Source organism: Armigeres subalbatus, chromosome 3 (genome assembly GCF_024139115.2).
Source record: "Armigeres subalbatus isolate Guangzhou_Male chromosome 3, GZ_Asu_2, whole genome shotgun sequence".
Classification (NCBI taxonomy): domain Eukaryota; kingdom Metazoa; phylum Arthropoda; class Insecta; order Diptera; family Culicidae; genus Armigeres; species Armigeres subalbatus.
This window is the reverse complement of record NC_085141.1, coordinates 377,302,209-377,320,778: the sequence shown is the minus strand read 5'-3', so window position 1 is coordinate 377,320,778 and position 18,570 is coordinate 377,302,209. Positions and strand designations below refer to the sequence as shown.

The window sequence follows — 18,570 nt, the reverse complement described above, 5'->3', positions numbered from 1 at the left end:
GTTCTTTCCGTAAATTTTGCAAGACCTGTGAGGTTCTGAGGCGAACGGCCTTTTTTTTGAATTTCCATGTTTTTTTGGGAAAATGGGATAATAAGTTCCAAAAAAGGTTAGCTGGGAGAGCTTCTTCCTACAGCTAAGTGATGAACTTTGTATTACACTTACAAATCACTATAATAAGGATTAAATAAAAAATCTTCCTACAGCCATCTCTGCCTCACGCCTTTTGGCCCTAATCCGTGTATATTAGATCGCCTTACGTCAAAATACGTGATAGAGTTTCCAGAATTTTTCAACGGGTGAATTTTAATTCTACAAGATTTGCACCATAAGACGATCTGAAAGCACCATCGAAGTGGCAACCTAGTTCACACTCCTCTAAGTTACTAAAGCCTAGTCAAAAAGCAAATGAACAGCGCATACTTCTTTACCTGGAAGGGAGAAAACCCCTGTATCATCGTTCAATTTATTTTTATATGTAGCGACCACCAAACCATATTTCTATTCTTTTTAATGTGTTTAATCCATACTCTCTGCATTCTAGAGAATAGATGACTTCTCTTCTTCTTCTTGGCATTACATCCCCACACTGGGACAGAGCCGCCTCGCAGCTTAGTGTTCATTAAGCACTTCCACAGTTTTTAACTGCGAGGTTTCTTAGCCAGGTTACCATTTTTGCATTCGTATATCATGAGGCTAGCACGATGATACTTTTATGCCCAGGGAAGTCGAGACAATTTTCAATCCGAAAATTGCCTAGACCAGCACCGGGAATCGAACCCAGCCACCCTCAGCATGGTCTTGCTTTGTAGCCGCGCGTCTTACCGCACGGCTAAGGAGGGAGGAGAATAGATGACTAGTTTATGTTTTAATTCATTGTTAGTAACTTGTAGTTACAACGGCCCTTGGTTGGGCTTAAGAGCAATCCTTTGATCCCTGCGTCCATTGGCAGAGGCTTCTGCGACACCTTATGCTTATGTATGCTTATTGTATAGATTCATCTGACATTTGGTGGTCTTAATATAGTAAATATTTGAACGATGCTGGGTCATAAGGCCGAAGGCCCTTAGCTCGAAGGCCATTAGGCCGCATGGTCATTAGGCCGAATAACAAGTGAGAAGTGAGATGTCAGAAGTGAGAAGTGAGATCTGGGAAATTCCAACAGCCGAGATCTCTGTATTTTTTTAACCGAAATTCTGCTATTCTTTGTCATTGTCATGTCCCTTTCAACCTTTTGTTCTTTTCGACCTTTTATCTCTTTCGGCCTTTTGTCACGTTCGACGTTTTGTTCTTTCGACCTTTTATTGTGTTCGACTCTTTGACTTTTCCGACCTTTTGTCACGTTCGACGTTTTGTCCTTTTCGACCATTTGTCCCTTCGACCTTTTGTCCTTTCGACCTTTTGTCACTAACCCATCGCCAATACGTGGCGGTACGAATCGGTGAAATTCTGGAGGAGACTCAAACCGAGGAATGGCGCTGCTGTCCATTTCGACCTTTTGTCTCTTTCGACTTCTTGTCTCTTTCGACATTTTGTCCTTTTGACCTTCTACCCCTTTCGACGTTTTGTCTTCTCGACATTTTGTCCTTTCGACCTTTTGTCATTTCGACCTTTTGTTTTTCGACCTTTTGTCCCTTCGACCTTTTGTCTTTCGGCCTTTTGTCATAGATTATAAGAAGTCTACGTCAGTCCATATATGTGGGAAGATGAGCAGAGACCCTTCAGGGTAGGTGTCGCAGTGCATAACGCACGAATCTACGCTGCGCGGATTCTAGCCTTAAGATCTAGATTCGTTGATATTTAAGGGCTCCAGACTACTTCACAAAATTCAAGAATAGAACTATAATGCAGAATCAAAGACGCCAAGTAAGAATTGTGAGAAAAAAAAAATCAGAGTAAAATCTGTGCAGGATTTCGACTAGAGTCATTCTGAGTGTCATCTTTTGCAGGAAATTGTGTTTTGAATATTGCAACAGTAACCAGTTTGAAAACCAAAAGAAATAACATCAAATCTGTAAAAGTGTCGTTTAGAAAAGACGTCCGAGGCTATATGAGGGATGGGGTCTAAGATTATGTGACAGCACATGTACTAGGTATAAAAAAAGGGACAGAAAGGGGAGGCAGGTCCAATAATATCAATCGGTCAACGGATGCTGGCGATGCTCCGGGTTTTCTGAAGGTAAGTTAAAAATGCATTTCTCGGGTACTTATTCAAAAGGACGTATGTGATTTTGTAAACAAAGATTCTAACATCGATTTGTCCGATCTGATGGCACTCCCACGCAAACCGACACCACTAACAGGTAGCCGAAGGCTTCCCCTTCCTGCCTGTGGTGATGGTTTGCGTGGGAGTGCTATCAGATTGGACAAATCGACGTTTGAATCTTTGTTTACAAAATCACATACGTCCTTTTGAATAAGTACCCGAGATTTATTCTTATGCTTGTCATTATTTGTTATGTGTGCCTTCAGCATTTTTCAAGCAATCTCCAGAAACGAGAACCAATTGTATGACCAATTCTGGCTGCAGAACGAAAATCAATAGAAACTACGCAGAGATATGGCTATTCCATAGAGCTGAGGTCACCTTTTCAGAACCGATCTTGTACCGATTATTATTTTATTATATTACTGTTTTCATGGAAATGGTCATATATCTGCGTATTTCTAAAATCTTGATCTGCGATTCTCATTGATGGGGGAAATCAGTTCCGGTTCCTTAAGAGAGCATGAAAAATAATGGAAATTACAGAGACAGAGGAAAAATGAACCGACCGGATTCAAGATAAGGACAAAAAACTAAAAGAATTTCGGCGTTCGATGGACCCGAGTGTTATCAAAATCAGATTATCTTGAACAAAGTTCTGCTGATTTAAATCTCGACAAAATTTTGGCCTATCTCAACTTTTTTGGCTGACCCTTACATGGTGGATTTTTAGTAAAATCCGTAGATGATTGATTATGAATGAGAATGAGAATTCGTAAAAGATACCGCGAAGTCGAAGATTCGTAAGAAATTTCGAAGAAAATGCTAGAAAGCTAGTAACCTGTAGATTCGCGGAATAAAACCGTAGAATATTCTGGATATTATTCTAAAAAAAATGGTTTGAGAAACATAAAAACATGCTGTGAGAAATCTATCGAGTAATAAAATGAAACCCGTAAACATGCTTTCAAATGGAGTCCATAGAGGAATTGTTTCTTTTAAGAACTGTAGAAGATTCTGAGTGGTATCCTACGCAGAAATTTACCATTGGATTTTTTTTTCTGCAGACATATGTTTGAAATTATAAAAAAATGTCGATTGAAATCTTCGAACGATTTGGGTGGTATCCAACGCAGAAACTTTTTTTCGTACAGAATTCAGTATGAAAACGATAGGAAAATTATTTTGCATTGGATATCCATAAAAAAAATCCACACAGAATCAGTGAATGTAAAGACTAATTAGTTTTTGGTAAATGAATTATGATGACATCTAGCGCTTTTTACCACAGCTTTACTTCCTTTTCTGAAAAGCATTGACAATTTCTGGGCAAATTTGTGAACTTTTTGAAGTGGAATCCTTACAGGATTTGCCTCCGTCGGCACGAAAACAATATCGATGGCTTCGCATAGCTTCATCATCGGTTTCACGTAAATGATAGATCCGGCAAAAACAGAATGTCTACTACACCAGGTACTTCTTGGTAAATTTGTCGACCTTCTACATTCAAAACTTCCCTAGTACATCCCGAAGGGACTTGTCGACGAAAAACTCGAGGCAGGCAATCTACTTCCATTACGATTACTCCAACCACTCGCGGTACAGCTTTCTGGCGCGGAATTCGGTCACTGTCGGATTTAGAGGTGGGGCATAACTCGAGGTTGTTTTAAAAGGAAAGTTGCCTCAAATGATATCCCGTGAAATGAAAATGGCTGACGCCGCCAGTGGATTTGGTCACCATATTTTGTTGATCGGTTCCGTAAGGTGCCTCCCTTTACCTTGAAGACATGATGTCCGGCCCGCTTCATTGTCTGCTAAGCGAACCGGACGAAAAAATTGACTTTCTTGGCCACGTTTCGAATCAAATGTTTCGGATTGCGCTTGAAGTAATCCTTCACCTTCTTTGTGGTCACGAGGTCGGTTGTCTTCGCTTTTCTTTCCCTGAACGATTTTACCACGCAGGGCACGGTCTGGATTTTCACGATAGCACCCATAATTTTTTGTCGATAACACTGAGTGAACATGTAGAATGCAAATGAAGTTTCGTAGAAGCAGGAGACAAGTGTTGAGTGCAATCCGTATAGGGTTTCGAGTACAATTCGTAATGGTAAGAATTCCGCAAAAAAACAAAAACAATTTTGATTGGAATCGTCCTCTACATTTTGCCTGATCCTGTACACCCCGAGTGGTGCTAAGACCCAACTTACTAGATCACTATACTGAGCAATGTTTAGAAATCACCTTGACGTGTTGCCAATCATGATTTCAGTCGAATTCTTTTATTTCGTTGTGGAGGCTACATCGCCATCTGAATCTTCCTCTGCTGCGATGTCCAGCAGGATTCCAGTCCAATGCTCGTTTATAGATTTCGCTTCCGCCCCTACATGAGGTGTAGCCGACCCAGCCCCACTTCCGTTCCCGAATTCCCGTTGCTATCGGCCTCTGGTGATAACGACGATGTAGCTCGTTATTTGGAATCCAGTTGCGAGACCACCAGGCACGAATTATGGTCCGCTGACATCTGATGATGATCCCATTATGAATTTAGAAGCGATCCGACTTAGATCTTTCTTCAAGATTTTAACTGAGAATCCTTGGTGGATTCGAATCCGCCGTATAATAATCACCGAGAATTCTCATAAGTTTTAAGGAGGTGCACATTTCTCGTGAGGCTGGAGACAAAACTTGTTATCCTTGCACTTGAAGAACTTCGAAGTAATTTAATATTCCGTATATTGATATTTTAAAGACTCGATGATTCCTTCAATATTGCATTGATTTCAAACTGTTGACTGCATTGTTACTTACTTGTCTTGTCTTGTCTTAGCACATGCACAGCCAGTATTGAAAAGCATCCTGGAAATGTCGGTTGTGTTTCCGAGCATTTTCTTGTCTGCATCAATATTTTCAGCATATCATAAATATGACACAAGTATTAAAATGGCCAGGCCCACCGTGCAGGCTTGAATTTGGGAGAAAATCCATAAATCCCCGGCAATCAGGTTATTTAGTAATAAATAACATGATCAACGAAGAGGTTTGAATCTACGAAAGGAAGAAACGGGGACAGCCGTACCAACCGTTTCACATTCAGGGGGAAAGATGAATTACGAATCGTTGGGAGTGACTTTGGCTAAGAAGATTAATGTACACTCCTTGGGTCCTCGACGTCTAGGGATGGGGCAAAGTTAGGCTGACTGCATTGTTACTTACTTCAAAAAATTGTTCACCTCGATGTGCTACAAACAATATCAAACCGTCAAAATATTCTATTGTCAAGAATACCACAGAGTGTCGACACCACTATTGCGAGTAGTCCAATCCAAATCCAATCATTACACGTCGCTCCATTCTTTCACATCGAATTCGTGCTCTTCACGCACTAAAAAACTAATGCTCCAAAACGGAAATCATCCGCATCTCACCGCGCCGTATCGCTACGAAATTGTCATCCAACGGTGGTCAAAACAACAACAAACCATTCGGTCGGTCGCCTCACTGGAGAAATCAAACAAACACTGACTGACTCTGACCGACCGAAACAATCGAATCGAGTGGCCACCGCGCCGTAAACAAGAAATAAACCGCACATACAACACGCCGGTGTTCGGGGTCTCGCGCGACCGATTCGCAATCGTTGACTGATCGGGAAGCGAACGCGGCGAAACGGTCGAAGCAAGCTGATGGGCAACAAACAAACCACCAAACTGGTGCCGGTGTGTGCGTGACAGCACCTCTGGCTGCTGCCTGTCGTCGTCTCAGTCAGTCGGTGTCGGTTTGCTTCGTTTCGTGAAAACATGAAGGGTAGTTCCACTGTAGCTCAACGGATTCCACCACCGTGCGCCGCGCGCGGTTCCTTGCTGGTTTGTGTTTGTTTAGTGAATTCATTTTTATCTTCGGAGTATCCACTGTTTCGGTTCGTCGGAAATAGTGCAGGAGGTCAAAAACGAAGCTCCAACTGGTTATTCACCAGTTATTCAGGGATCCCGAAGTGAGACATCTTCGCGAGTGCTCTCATTCATCATTTAATTATCAATTGGGATTTTTTTAGAGTGATGTGAAATTCTGTCAATTTCTGTCAAATCTGTCAACTGTCAATTTATTCAATTCCGATCTGATACTCAAATCAGAATGCAATTGCTTTGGTAATCCTATGAATATTCAGCAGGATTCAAAAGCGCTATCACGCGAATGTTCATATTCAGGCCGCCCATGCCGAGTTGTTGAGATCCAAGTGGATAATTCTCCCACTTGGTCCTGACAGACACGGCATATTCGACTTCGAAATACATTTTCTTGGTTTCCTTCCCATTTCCCAACTCCAATCGTACACAAGCCCTGTTGTTGTCATTCGCAGCCGACGTCGCTCCGTTCGTAATACGGGACTGGGAGCACGTCAAGTTGACCCCGCGTCGTTTGTGGAAGCGAGATGCTACCAGTAGCGGAGTGAACGAGACCGAACAACAACAATTCACCGGTCTTGGCACAGAGGGAAATGAAATGTGTTGAGCTTCTTCAGAAATTTCTTTGTGTGGGTTAGTTTTGATCCGTTTGATATGAACACTGTTTTTAATGGAAGAGCAAAGGAAGAATTCTGGATTTATAAAGTTTTAAATGATCTTATATAAACACTAGAATAATCAAAGAAATTGAGTTTTCTTAAAGTACTTATAGCATAACAACCATCAGTTGTGGTCTGTGTCCATTTCCACTTGTAATTGGAGTGGAGTAGCTCTGGAGTGAGGACAAAACCAATCAACGTCACTTATCTTCGTTCCGGAACTAACAGACAAATAGGATCCGCAAAAACTGGCAGATTCCATCCGGTTCAAGGTCTGATTAGAATTGCGCTCGAATATCGCATAAGGGGTAACCTTGTAGATTGTGGCGGTTCCTACTGTTATCTTATCGATTTTGTAATGCTTCCACATACCGTGCGGGTAATAAATACCAGAATCTGAGAACAAGCGCAATTGAGTCACTATTTCTCATTTTTTTGGTCAGGTAAATATGACAAATAATGATTTGAAAACATTTATGACAAAATTCAATAATTATTTGATGACATTTTTTAAACTATATCAGTGCTGCCAAATTAACTGCCAAAGCTTCATCGACCAGAATGATCCGAAATCAAGCAAAAAGGATGCAACACTACGGCGTCTGTCAAATTTTCTTGAGAAAGTAATCCGTTCTAGGAAACGACGCAAACACGTGCATGCATGTGTAAGTGTAAGTGTTATGTGCGTCACTGAACGTTCATTTGATGCGAAACTGCACCGTGCCGTGCGTCGGGTCGAGTTGAACCCGACGTAATAAACATTATGAAGTGGATTTTCCTCTTGTTGTTACTCGACTCGCTGTGACCGTTCCGTGTCGACCTGTTTGGGCTGTTGCATCCGTTTGTCGTTGTGTTCCCCTTTTGGTTTTTTTTCTGTCTCTCAATTCTGCAAAATTCAGACAATCACCGCACATGCGGAAGGGATTCGAAACATTGACAGATGTTGAGGAGTGTTGATGAGGATACTTTGAGGCATGTGGCCTATCGGGATGGGATGGTGTTGGATCGATTTTCCTTATTTGAAACTTGAAAGGTTGTTCTGATTGGAAGAACTTGTAGCTTGAAGGAAAGGGAAAGGATAGAAGACATTGTTTTTCGAGATATCTTATAACCTTTTTAGAAAAGCACCATTACTTGAGGTGGATCAATCTGAATGTTTGTTAGTATTGTACAAACAAGATTAACAATGACCTTAAAAGATAAGTTCAATAGAATTCTCTATTGTACGCGATAGGTATCTCAATCAATTTAATTGAACGTTTCCTCGACGTACAACAAAAATAGTTACAACTCATTCCCTTGGGATCAACATCCACCTTCGCCATATCATCAAACTCATTTGCTTAATGCAGCGATGGGTACAAAGGAGACAGAAAAGACTCTCATGTTTTGTCGTTATTTCATTGGTCTCGCAGGAGCTAAATTGGTTCGCAGAAATTTGTAATACAACAGATCAGCATTTTTTGGCATTGTGGAATTTACTTCGTTGTTCCTTTTCATCGAAAGAAAAAAAGAGGTTATTGTTTCCCTCAAAATGCGAACAACAAATTAAAAAATCAGGACATTTTTATTCGTTTACGCATTAAGAAGACAATCAATATCCTCAACAACATTATCGATGCGGAGTACATTCCAGTTGGAGCAATTAAGGTATACGACGGGTCGCGTTTCTTGCTTGCGCTGATTTGAAAGTTTTGATTTGATTTTCGGTTTCGTATTCACTATTTTGTATTGTCATGATCATTCACCAGCGCTTGCTAATCAGCAATCATTTGTCGACCACTTGCTGTGGCAATGGAATGCTCTTGGTCCGACTTGGTCCAACAAGTGACGTTGGTGAAACAATCTCTCTAGCACATAGTGCGTGTACAAGTAGCCTGATTTCGATGCTTGCACAGCACTGGCGACCAGCTCCTGAATGTTTTTCTCCGAAGCACCTCTTGAACTCCAGCTAACCAGCCAGCTACCCACGTTCTAAAAAGAAATACAAATACAGACACTAAGTTGTAGATCCGGGACCGTTCCTGGGCCCATAACCTGTTGGAGGTTAGGTAGAACTGTAGCTGCTGGGAGAAGTATCAGTCAGTAGCTTGCCATGGAGTGAGGGGAACTCTAGTCGATCAAAGTGTTCCCCATTTGGAGAAGGAATCTACCATCGTGGTGGATTACCGAAAAGACAGTTAATTTTGGAGTGGGAGAGACACTACCCAAGAAAACGTGAAGTGACGCTTACTGAAACACACCAAACCTCAAAATGGCAACCTATATAGCAATCCACCGAAAGCAGCAACCACATGTATTAACAAATGTTTTTTTTGCCAGAATATCAGTCTTCAATTGTTACAACACGCGACTTTTCACCGGCTCCAGAATTGCCGAATCATTGTTGTTGTGGTGGTCATAAAATTTCTCTCTAAACATGGTCGTTCATGATACCACCAAGAGCCTCAACTAAACGCTTTTCTAATCCAGAATATTGCCAGAAAATACCCATCCTTGGTATCTGGGACCACTTTTCGGAACTACTTGCGAAAGTAGGCGCTTTGTGCATTCAGCACTCTTCCTCCGTTTTGGCTATAGACTTGTTGAACCCTTTGGCTTCCCTTTGTAGACCATTGCTTGATCCCTATGGCTCTCCTCCCACTCCCTTAGGGTTCCTGTACCTTCGGCTGCCGCCTCGAGTGGGACTACCTGGCTAGTGCCTAGCGGTGGATCAATTCTACTCTGATGGGCGGGTAGTTTTCCTACGTCGGAAGCTTCCACGCAACAGACGACCCACCTCAACGGGCAACCAGTTGAGTGCCGAGGTTGTTCCAATGATTCCCACCCGATAAACTACTCAGACCTACACTGATAAAAGATTTCCACTCAGATCCCAACTCCATTGTTGGACTAACTAAATAGCTAGTATGAAATGAACGGCTCGGAGAGAAAACTACAAAGAAGTACAATTCAATCTGATATATGTTAAATGATGAGTTGTCTTTTGTCTTCAACTTAGATTAATTAGCGTCGGTCTGTGGGTCGCCGTTTGGCGTAACATGGTTTTGCTGTTATCACATGCCGCTGGAGGGCTGTCACATCGATTTTCCGGATGCTGCTACTGATCCTGTTGATGAGTTGCTTCGTGTCTGTGTGAAAGACCATCACCTTTGTATACTATGGTGCTTAGAAGACATGTTAGAGTGAAATTGCCTGTGCGACAATTTTCTGAACATTCCAAAGATTCATTCCCATAAGGTAATATTTCTCTGAAAGCAATAATGTGCTGATAGAAAAGTATTGAAGTCATTCCCGTTATTTAGTGGCCACCCGTTATTCAACTCTCATTTCCATCGCGAACCACTTGCAATTAAACCGGCGGAGGATCGATCCTACTTCGACGAGAAGTTCCACGGCAGCGAGAGCTCACATGCAACCGAGCTGGACCACATACTATGCGGCTATACGCTCACCCCATGCTAACGAGAAGAGCGACGTTGACAGCCCTTATAGCCCTATTATTGGTAGTAGTGGCGATTCCGCACGCCTCCAACATCACACTCTTCTCCGCGTCGAACCGACTGCATGTGAACAAGACAGACAGACCGTATGATTGAACCTGTGCAGGTTCAACGCACCTGAGGCATCCGTGGTCTGTTAAGAACTGTAGCCTTGATCGAGTTATTCAAATTTTTCTGCTTCCATTGCTACGTTGACATTTCTTCGGGTATTATCGGTGCCTCTGAGGACGTAGCACTTCTCGTCTTCCTTCCTTGACCAGCATTTGAGCATCATGCCCACGAGTACGCTGATGACTTTCACTAACATCAGCCTATGCGTACTCTCTAGCTTTCGCACGTTGCAGTTCAAGTTAAACGCCAATACCCAGACTGGAGATTCGCATCGCAGTTTTAGATTCTGCAGCGTCTGCACGTAACCTAAATCTGATTGCAGTTTAGTAGTCCTTCTTCATGATCATCTTCAGGGATCATCAACCAATAACGTGCTCGAACCGTTAGCGGAGTCAGTGGATCTACTGAATTATCAAATAAGCTCATTTGACGAGGACCGAGTTACGCTTGTCAGTAGCCTGTAATTGATGCAGCACATCCTCGTCTTGTTAGCTATCATCATCAAGAGTCCCGATAGTGATGATGACGCTTGGTTACACATATATTTATATATTTGAGCTTTCGTGTATGTAAATTTCAATATATTTCAGCTCAATCGGTCATCGGGGAACAGCATGTTAAAGTTGACCATTTTGTATGAAAATCGGCCCCTGCTGCTATTATACTCTTCAAATGTGCTATAAGATCACGATAAATTCGTCGATGTTACTAGGGAGTGCCAGCATCAGTAGTTATTCAGACTATACCTCCGAGTGACATCTTAACATTCAATCAACTGGTGCTAAGCCTCTCTGACTCGGCTTCGTAGAGTCAGACGGGGTTTATAGTCCCGTAATCTCAATCCCGTGATCAATCATAACCGGCTACCATTACCGACTGCTCCATGAACGGTTTTGGCCACTGAGTGTCAGAAATCTGACAAGAAATTAAACTCTCGAATCAATTAAATGTTTCAGAGCGGAATCACGAGCGAATGAAAAGGTTGCTACGCAAAATAGCTTCACCACCAGTCAGTGCTTCAAAGGGAAGGAAATGATTATTGTGGACTTTTTAAACTGCAGCCTGCAACGTGAAAGGGCGCTCAGATAAAATTAATATTTCTTTTGACGTATCTGTATAGACGTCCAAATTGAAGTCGTAATGGATTTCACGAGCTCAGCATTTGTCGACGCTGTGAGCTTGAGCTTGAGCTTGATTGACTGCTCGTAGTTGCTACTCCATTATGACCAGATCAGCTGTTCTTGCACAGGGAACCAACAGATGTTTGCTTGGGACTAGCACACATCTTCAATGTACAAGTACTGGTGATCTCATTTGTTAGGTCATACTGGCGCCTGCCACGTCAGAATGCAAGTCAATGTAGGGAAGGGGGAGGAAATGATGATGCAATCACTCGCCCACTGCAAGCCGAATATACCTCTGCACTTGCCACGAGTTCATGCGGAATTTGTTGGAATTTCTGGGTTAGGTTGGAGTTGGAGAGGCAGAGGTCCGTCTTGGTTAACGAGCTGCCAATGTGATAGATAGGAGAAGGTAACTGATGGAATTTCTAATTGGATGTAGGAAACGAGCTCTATAAGTTCATTTCCAATTCTAGCAGATTACTGTTAGAATACTCAAATTGAAGGTATAGGAATAGTAATGGAAACGGTATGAGGCAGATGCAGTAGCCATATGACTACCAAGCCCGCCTCGAAACAAGAGAGATCACGCACTGAACTGATTCATTTTATTACCGGCCGCGCAATGCAGAACACAATAATTCGGCCGACCGCGCACTCCTCAGCATTTGTCGACGCTGTGAAAAAAAAACTCTCAAAGGATTCGTGGCCACACAAGGATGACATTCCTGATTAAATTTGGCATAGTTCAGGCATCGCTTCCATTAAAAATATCTAAAATGATCATTTTCGTAGCATGCGTTTTTAAAAATGGCTCAACACCCATTATAAAGCCGGAACAACTCCGGAATCAAGTGCCAATTCTAAAATCTACAAGCCACTGAAACCTGAATAATTTACGCTTATTTTGGCGAAAATTGCGTAGAAAAATTTTGCAAAACAAAAAAGTTTAAGCCAAAAAGAATTTCATTATCGTTTCCAAAAGGGGAGTTGGTAACGGAAGGGTTAATAAATACATCGTGAATGCGTTTGTCCGAAGAATCCTTTTAGCCGAACAAGTCATATGACCAAAAAAGTCGTTCAGCTGATATGACCGTATGGCAGTAAATGTCATGCGACCGAAAGTAAGGGGTCGTACACTAATCAGTAATTACAGGGGTTAGACAAAAAGGTTGAGATAGGCAAAATTTTGTCAAAGTTCAAGTCAGCATAACTTTGCGTAGAATGATCCGATTTTGATAAAATTGGGACCATCGGACGCGAAAACTCTTCTAGTATACTATCCCCATGTAAAACCTGAGGTTGATCATTGGCCACCGGAGATGTTCCGGGTTTTCCGAGGGTACGTTCAAGATGTATTTTTTCCACTGCTTGTCATTTTATGTGAGGTTTACTTTCATCATATTTTATGCTTTGTCTAAAAACTAGAACTAATATGCCGACCAGTAGTGACTGTAGATCGGGAATCCATAAAAACTACGCAGAGATATGGCCATTTCCGTAAAAACGGTCCCGGGAACATGATGAAATGATAACAGATCGGAATAATGCAAATATGAGTATCTAACTTCATGGCTTTGCGAGACGATGATTACAGAAACATATCCAAAATGATAGTGTCCACTGTCACCCTTATAGCAGGTTCCAAGGGCCTTCCAGGAGGAGCCGGTTTTGGCACCATCTGGAACCATGCAGGTCTCAAAATTATTGTTTTCCCAGTACGATGAATATAGGATCTTTATTAAAGATACACTTTGAGGACTGTAAGACTCTAGCCAATTTGTAACAGGTTCCAAATGTTCTTCGAAAGTGACATTTATTCAGGGTGTTTGGCCAATTCCGTACCATTTTCACAAAAATGGCCATATCTCTGCGTATACATAATGGATTTTGGATCTGCAGCTACCATTGATCAGCATATTGGTTCTAGTTTCTGGGGAAAACATAAAACAATATGGCAGTAAACGTCATATAAAATGACAAGCAGGAGAAAAAATGCTTTTTTAACATACCCTTGGAAAGCCCGGAACATCTCCGGTGGCCAAGGACCTATCTCAAGATTCACATAGGGATAGTAAACTAGAAGAGTTTCCGCGTCCGATGTTTCCAATCTAAATCGGATTTTTCTACGCAAAGTTATGCTGATTTGAACTTCGACAAAATTTTGCCTTTTTCAACCTTTTTGTCTAACCCCTGTACGTAAGCATTTATGGGAGGAGGAGGGGTCTGCCATTTTCTTACGCTCCATATAAATACAAAATGATTTGTATGGAGAAAATCTTACATGGGAGGAGGGGGGTTGCAAAACCCAGAAAAATTGCTTACGTAATTAGTTTACAGCCCCTAACATACGGTCGAAAAGGTGAATTCGGCCAATCTGGTCATTTGGCCGAAATGGTTATATGGTTTCCCATTTCTCACTGTGAAACGTGAAAAGTGATAAATCAGGAAGTGAGAATAAAGGAGTGAGAATAAAGTTGTGAGAAGTAATATATCAGACGACTCACTTCAAACTCCACAATTATTACTTCTAAGAAATAGAAAATGAGAAGTTATAAGTAAGTAGTAAGAAATGAAATTAGACGTTTCAAATTTGTTCTCGCTTGCTGTCCACAACGTTCAAACTCTAGATAATTTTTCTCGGAAATATCAATGATTTTCTTGAAAATTTCATACAATTTCTCGTTGAAGTTTTGAAAAGCTTTCCGAAAAACTGTGAGTGAAAATTCCAAATGATTTCCCTTAGAAATTCGTATAATTTGCTTGGGAATTTCTCGTTGAAATGATTTTTTTAATGAATATGGGTCGTTTGGCAGAAAGTCAGAAGGCCGAAATTTTGTTTGGCCGAAGTTCTTCTAGCCTACAGTTATTTGGCTGAAAATGTCATTTGGTCGAAGTTCCTTCCCGAGCAGGAGCGACCACCTCGATAACAGAAATTGGTTTGAACTAGCCTTGCATAAGAGGTAAAATACCAAAAAATAATGTCAAAAACTTATATGCAGAATGCTTGAGGCATAACAGGTTTAGGTATTTGAATACCAAACGAATAACTGGAAAAATCGATTCCCCGAAAAAGCCCTTTGACCGAAGTGATCATTTTTCAGAAAGTGCTATTTGGCAGAAAATGTCGTTTGGCCGAAATGGTTGTATTATAGAAAAGACATTTTCGGAAAATATGGCTCTTTTTGCCATTTGCACCAAACGGCATTTTCGGCCGAATGATCTATTCGGTTAAACGATTTTTTCGACCGAACAACCATTTCGGCAAAACGGAATTTTCCGCCAAATGACTTGTTAGGACGAATAACCAAATGGCCCGATCGGCCAAATCTCGCTTAACTTTTCAAAAGGACCTAAGTAACATTTTTTCAAGAATTAAATCGCGCAATCAACAGAACAACATGAAAGCTATTTATTGCAGTATTCAAATTAATTCATGAAAAAAATGTTAAAATGTAGTGACAGCGACATACAACGCTGTTAGCCAATTCACATTTTCGGTAAAACAATTTTCGACCTAATAACCGTTTCGGACAAACGTTCAATTCAAGCAAATGGAATTTTATTAGACGACTTTTGGCGTAACGCGGTGTTCAATCATACGGCATTCGAATAAAGGGGCTTTCGCCGAAGGCCGCAAGGTCAAACTTTAGTTTGAATCGGCGTAGCAACCAAAACAATGGTTCTTTAAATGTCAAATCGATGTTATTGGTTTGATGGAACACTTATTACAGCACGGTACATAGTAAACAGCCAAGTTCAGCTTATAGAAGCATTGATAGAACATTATTGATAGCAACAGCCCCACAAGCGTTCTAACTTATGCCAACCCATCTGACCGAAAATGTCATTTAGCTGAAATGGACATACGGCCGAAAATGTCGTTCGGTCGAACTAATCATTTGGCTGAAAAAGTCGTTTGACCAAAAATATCATTTGCCGATAAGGGTCTCCAGTTAGGCTTCCGAGCAAATGCGTAGGATTACCCATCCGGAAATGGCCGGTTCGCCCAAACGTTCATGTCGGTAATTCAGCTAGATGACTTTCAGATTAACGTGTTATTCGGCCAAATATCTTCCCGCCGACTGATTCTTGGCAAACAACGCTTTGAAATTCCAAAAGAAAGAGCTTCCTTCGAAAATAGTAGTATCGAAGTATTCCAACCGGAATCCAGAATTCACACTGGATTCCTTTCGGTATTGGTACTCTTGGGAATTTGTGGGGAATAACTTTTATACTCCATAGAGGATTTGCTTCAGAATCTCTCGTTAATTTGCTTCGGAATTCCTTCGGAGTCGTTCGAAGATTTGTTTCGGAATCAGTGCTGTAGTTGCGGGGGGTCGGGGTTAGTCGGCGACTAACAAGCTTTATATTTTGCTTCAAGTTAATTTTTATTTTCAAAATTATAATTTAAATTTCCTCAAATGGTAGAGCAGTGTAACTTGTATATTGTAACATTAGCTTTCTTAATTTATGCAAGATGATGTGAAGCACTTTCCGTTGCCGGATATGATGTGATCCACAAAGAGGAATATTAAAATTATAGATGATTCCAAATGAACGAATTGTTTACATACAGAATTTGATGAAAAAATCATATTTGAATACCAATCTGCGCATCAAAAAAGCGTTCATAGTGCACATTTGAGCTCGAACATAACCTGTCGAGGCGTTTATACAAGTATTTATCAAACAGCATAGAGGCGCCTGCAGTGAAAATTTGAGTCCAAACTTGACCTGTCGAGGCGTTCATATTGGATCAAGTACTTATCAAACAGCATTGATGCGTCTGAAGTGCAAATTGGAGTCCAAACGTGACCAGCATGGAGGCGCCTGCAGTAAAAATTTGAGTTCAAACATGACCTGACGCGATGAGAAAAATTCTTTGAATCTCCGACGCAGCGTCTGATAAGGCAAGTTGAAGTTGAAGATTGTTGATACCGTAATAAATAACCGCAGTAATCCTTCAATACTACCTTTCATACTGTGATTAGTCCGACGAAATGGCCTTCTTAGCATAGCGTTATTTGGAAGTGCCCTCGGCTGTACGTTGATATATTTTGCTCCGAAATATCGCTACAACTATTCGGCCTTGCGAAACAACTGTAACCAGTACGGCCCAAGCAATGTTACGGCGATTCCTTAGCAGCTCCAGATCGATAAGCCGATAGCAGATATTATAACTTGACTGGCGTAATGGACCTCTCCATGGTAGTCTACGCAGAGCAAATCGTAGGAAACGTCGTTGCACGGACTCAATTTGTTTTGCACCGTTCATTGGGATTCCGAACGGGGCGCAGCAATAGTCCAGTATAGACCGCACCAGTGAGCAAAACAGATGCTTCAGACAGTAAATGTCAGAAAATTTTTTGGCCAAAGAAAGGTTTTGGAAGCCTTGCCCACAACGTACGAGATGTGCAACTTGTACTTTAGTTGAAAATCCAAAATTACGCCCAAGTTTTTGACATGAGTTAGTCGTTCTATTCTAGTATTCGGGTGCGTGTAGGCCAAAATGGTGGCTCCAGGGCCTTATGGAGTTCCGAACACCCTTCTCAAGGCAGGAATCATTGCGAACATCTATGCAGAGATGTCTCCATGACTGTAGTAGTTTTCCCGATAGATGGAAAAGGCAGAAGTTGGTTCTGTTACCGAAAGCCGGGAAACCGTCTAATTAACATGACGGGCAAGTTGCTGGAGAGGATCATCCTCAAAAGGCTGACCCCGTACTCAGAGGGTACGGGTGGCCTCGCAAGCAATCAGTTCGGGTTTCGTAAGGATAAGTCCACGTTTGACGTTGACAGCGTGGTAAAGACCGCTGAGATAGCGATCCAATGTAAAAGGCGAGGTATTCTATATATTCTAAGCTATTTTCAGAACCGTATACTATTATACGCCACCGATGCCAGTCATACAAGTGTTCCAATTAATGCAGTAGTACCGCAAGGCTCATTATTGGACCCGGTATTATGGTATATTATGTACGGCGGACTTCTGAAACTAAAGTTCCCTTCTGATATCAAGATCGTCGGCTTCGCCTATGACCTTAGAAGTCTTCTTCTTCTTCTTCTTGGCATTACATCCCCAATCTGGGACAGAGCCGCCTCGCAGCTTAGTGTTCATTAAGCACTTCCACAGTTATTAACTGCGAGGTTTCTAAGCCGAGTTACCATTTTTGCATTCGTATATCATGAGGCTAACACGATGATACTTTTATGCCCAGGGAAGTCGAGACAATTTCCAATCCGAAAATTGCCTAGACCGGCACCGGGAATCGAACCCAGCCACCCTCAGCAACTAAAGTTCCCTTCTGATATCAAGATCGTCGGCTTCGCCTATGACCTTAGAAGTCTTCTTCTTCTTCTTCTTGGCATTATATCCCCAATCTGGGACAGAGCCGCCTCGCAGCTTAGTGTTCATTAAGCACTTCCACAGTTATTAACTGCGAGTTTTCTAAGCCAAGTTACCATTTTTGCATTCGTATATTATGAGGTTAACACGATGATACTTTTATGTCCAGGGAAGTCGAGAAAATTTCCAATCCGAAAATTGCCTAGACCGGCACCGGCATCGGGAACCCAGCCACCCTCAGCATGGTCTTGCTTTGTAGTCGCGCGTCTTACCCCATGGCTAAGGAGGGCCCCACCTTAGAAGTCTACGGGGATTCAATTCTTGTTTCAGCATACGCGATCAACACAGTGGCGGATTGGAAACTTTTCTAGTATTTTGTCTCCATCCAAAACCTCAGATTGGTCCTTGGCCACCGGAGATGTTCCGGGTTTTTCGAGGGTATGTTAATGCATTTTTTCTTCTGCTTGTCATTTTAAGTGACGTTTACTTCCATCATGTTTTATCCTTTCCCCAGAAACTATTACAAATTGGCCAATGAGTCTTTGGGCCGATTTCCTCCCCTCCGCTTAGTGCTTAAACCAGGTTTAAGCGTATGGGTAAGCACCGTTGATCTTGGCCATCACGACACCCTCAGCGGAAGAATGTACCATCTCTTGGAGCAGATACCGTCCCGTTGTGCAAATAGCCGCCATCCTAGATCCGTTCGTCACCTAATTGACGACA

General features: G+C 41.8%; 1 protein-coding gene across 3 annotated transcripts in view; it reads right to left on the bottom strand.

Moving 5' to 3' along the window:
* LOC134226587 (neurogenic protein mastermind) overlaps positions 1-18,570 on the bottom strand; it is a 471,961-nt gene that overhangs the window by 368,279 nt on the left and 85,112 nt on the right. Inside the window, exon 1 of one of the 3 annotated variants that reach the window (XM_062707448.1) lies at positions 5,417-5,835. The exons of the other annotated variants lie outside the window; for them this stretch is intronic. The gene's annotated coding sequence lies outside the window, so the exon portion shown is untranslated. Of the gene's footprint in view, positions 1-5,416; positions 5,836-18,570 lie in introns of those variants that run through there. 3 annotated transcript variants of the gene reach the window in all.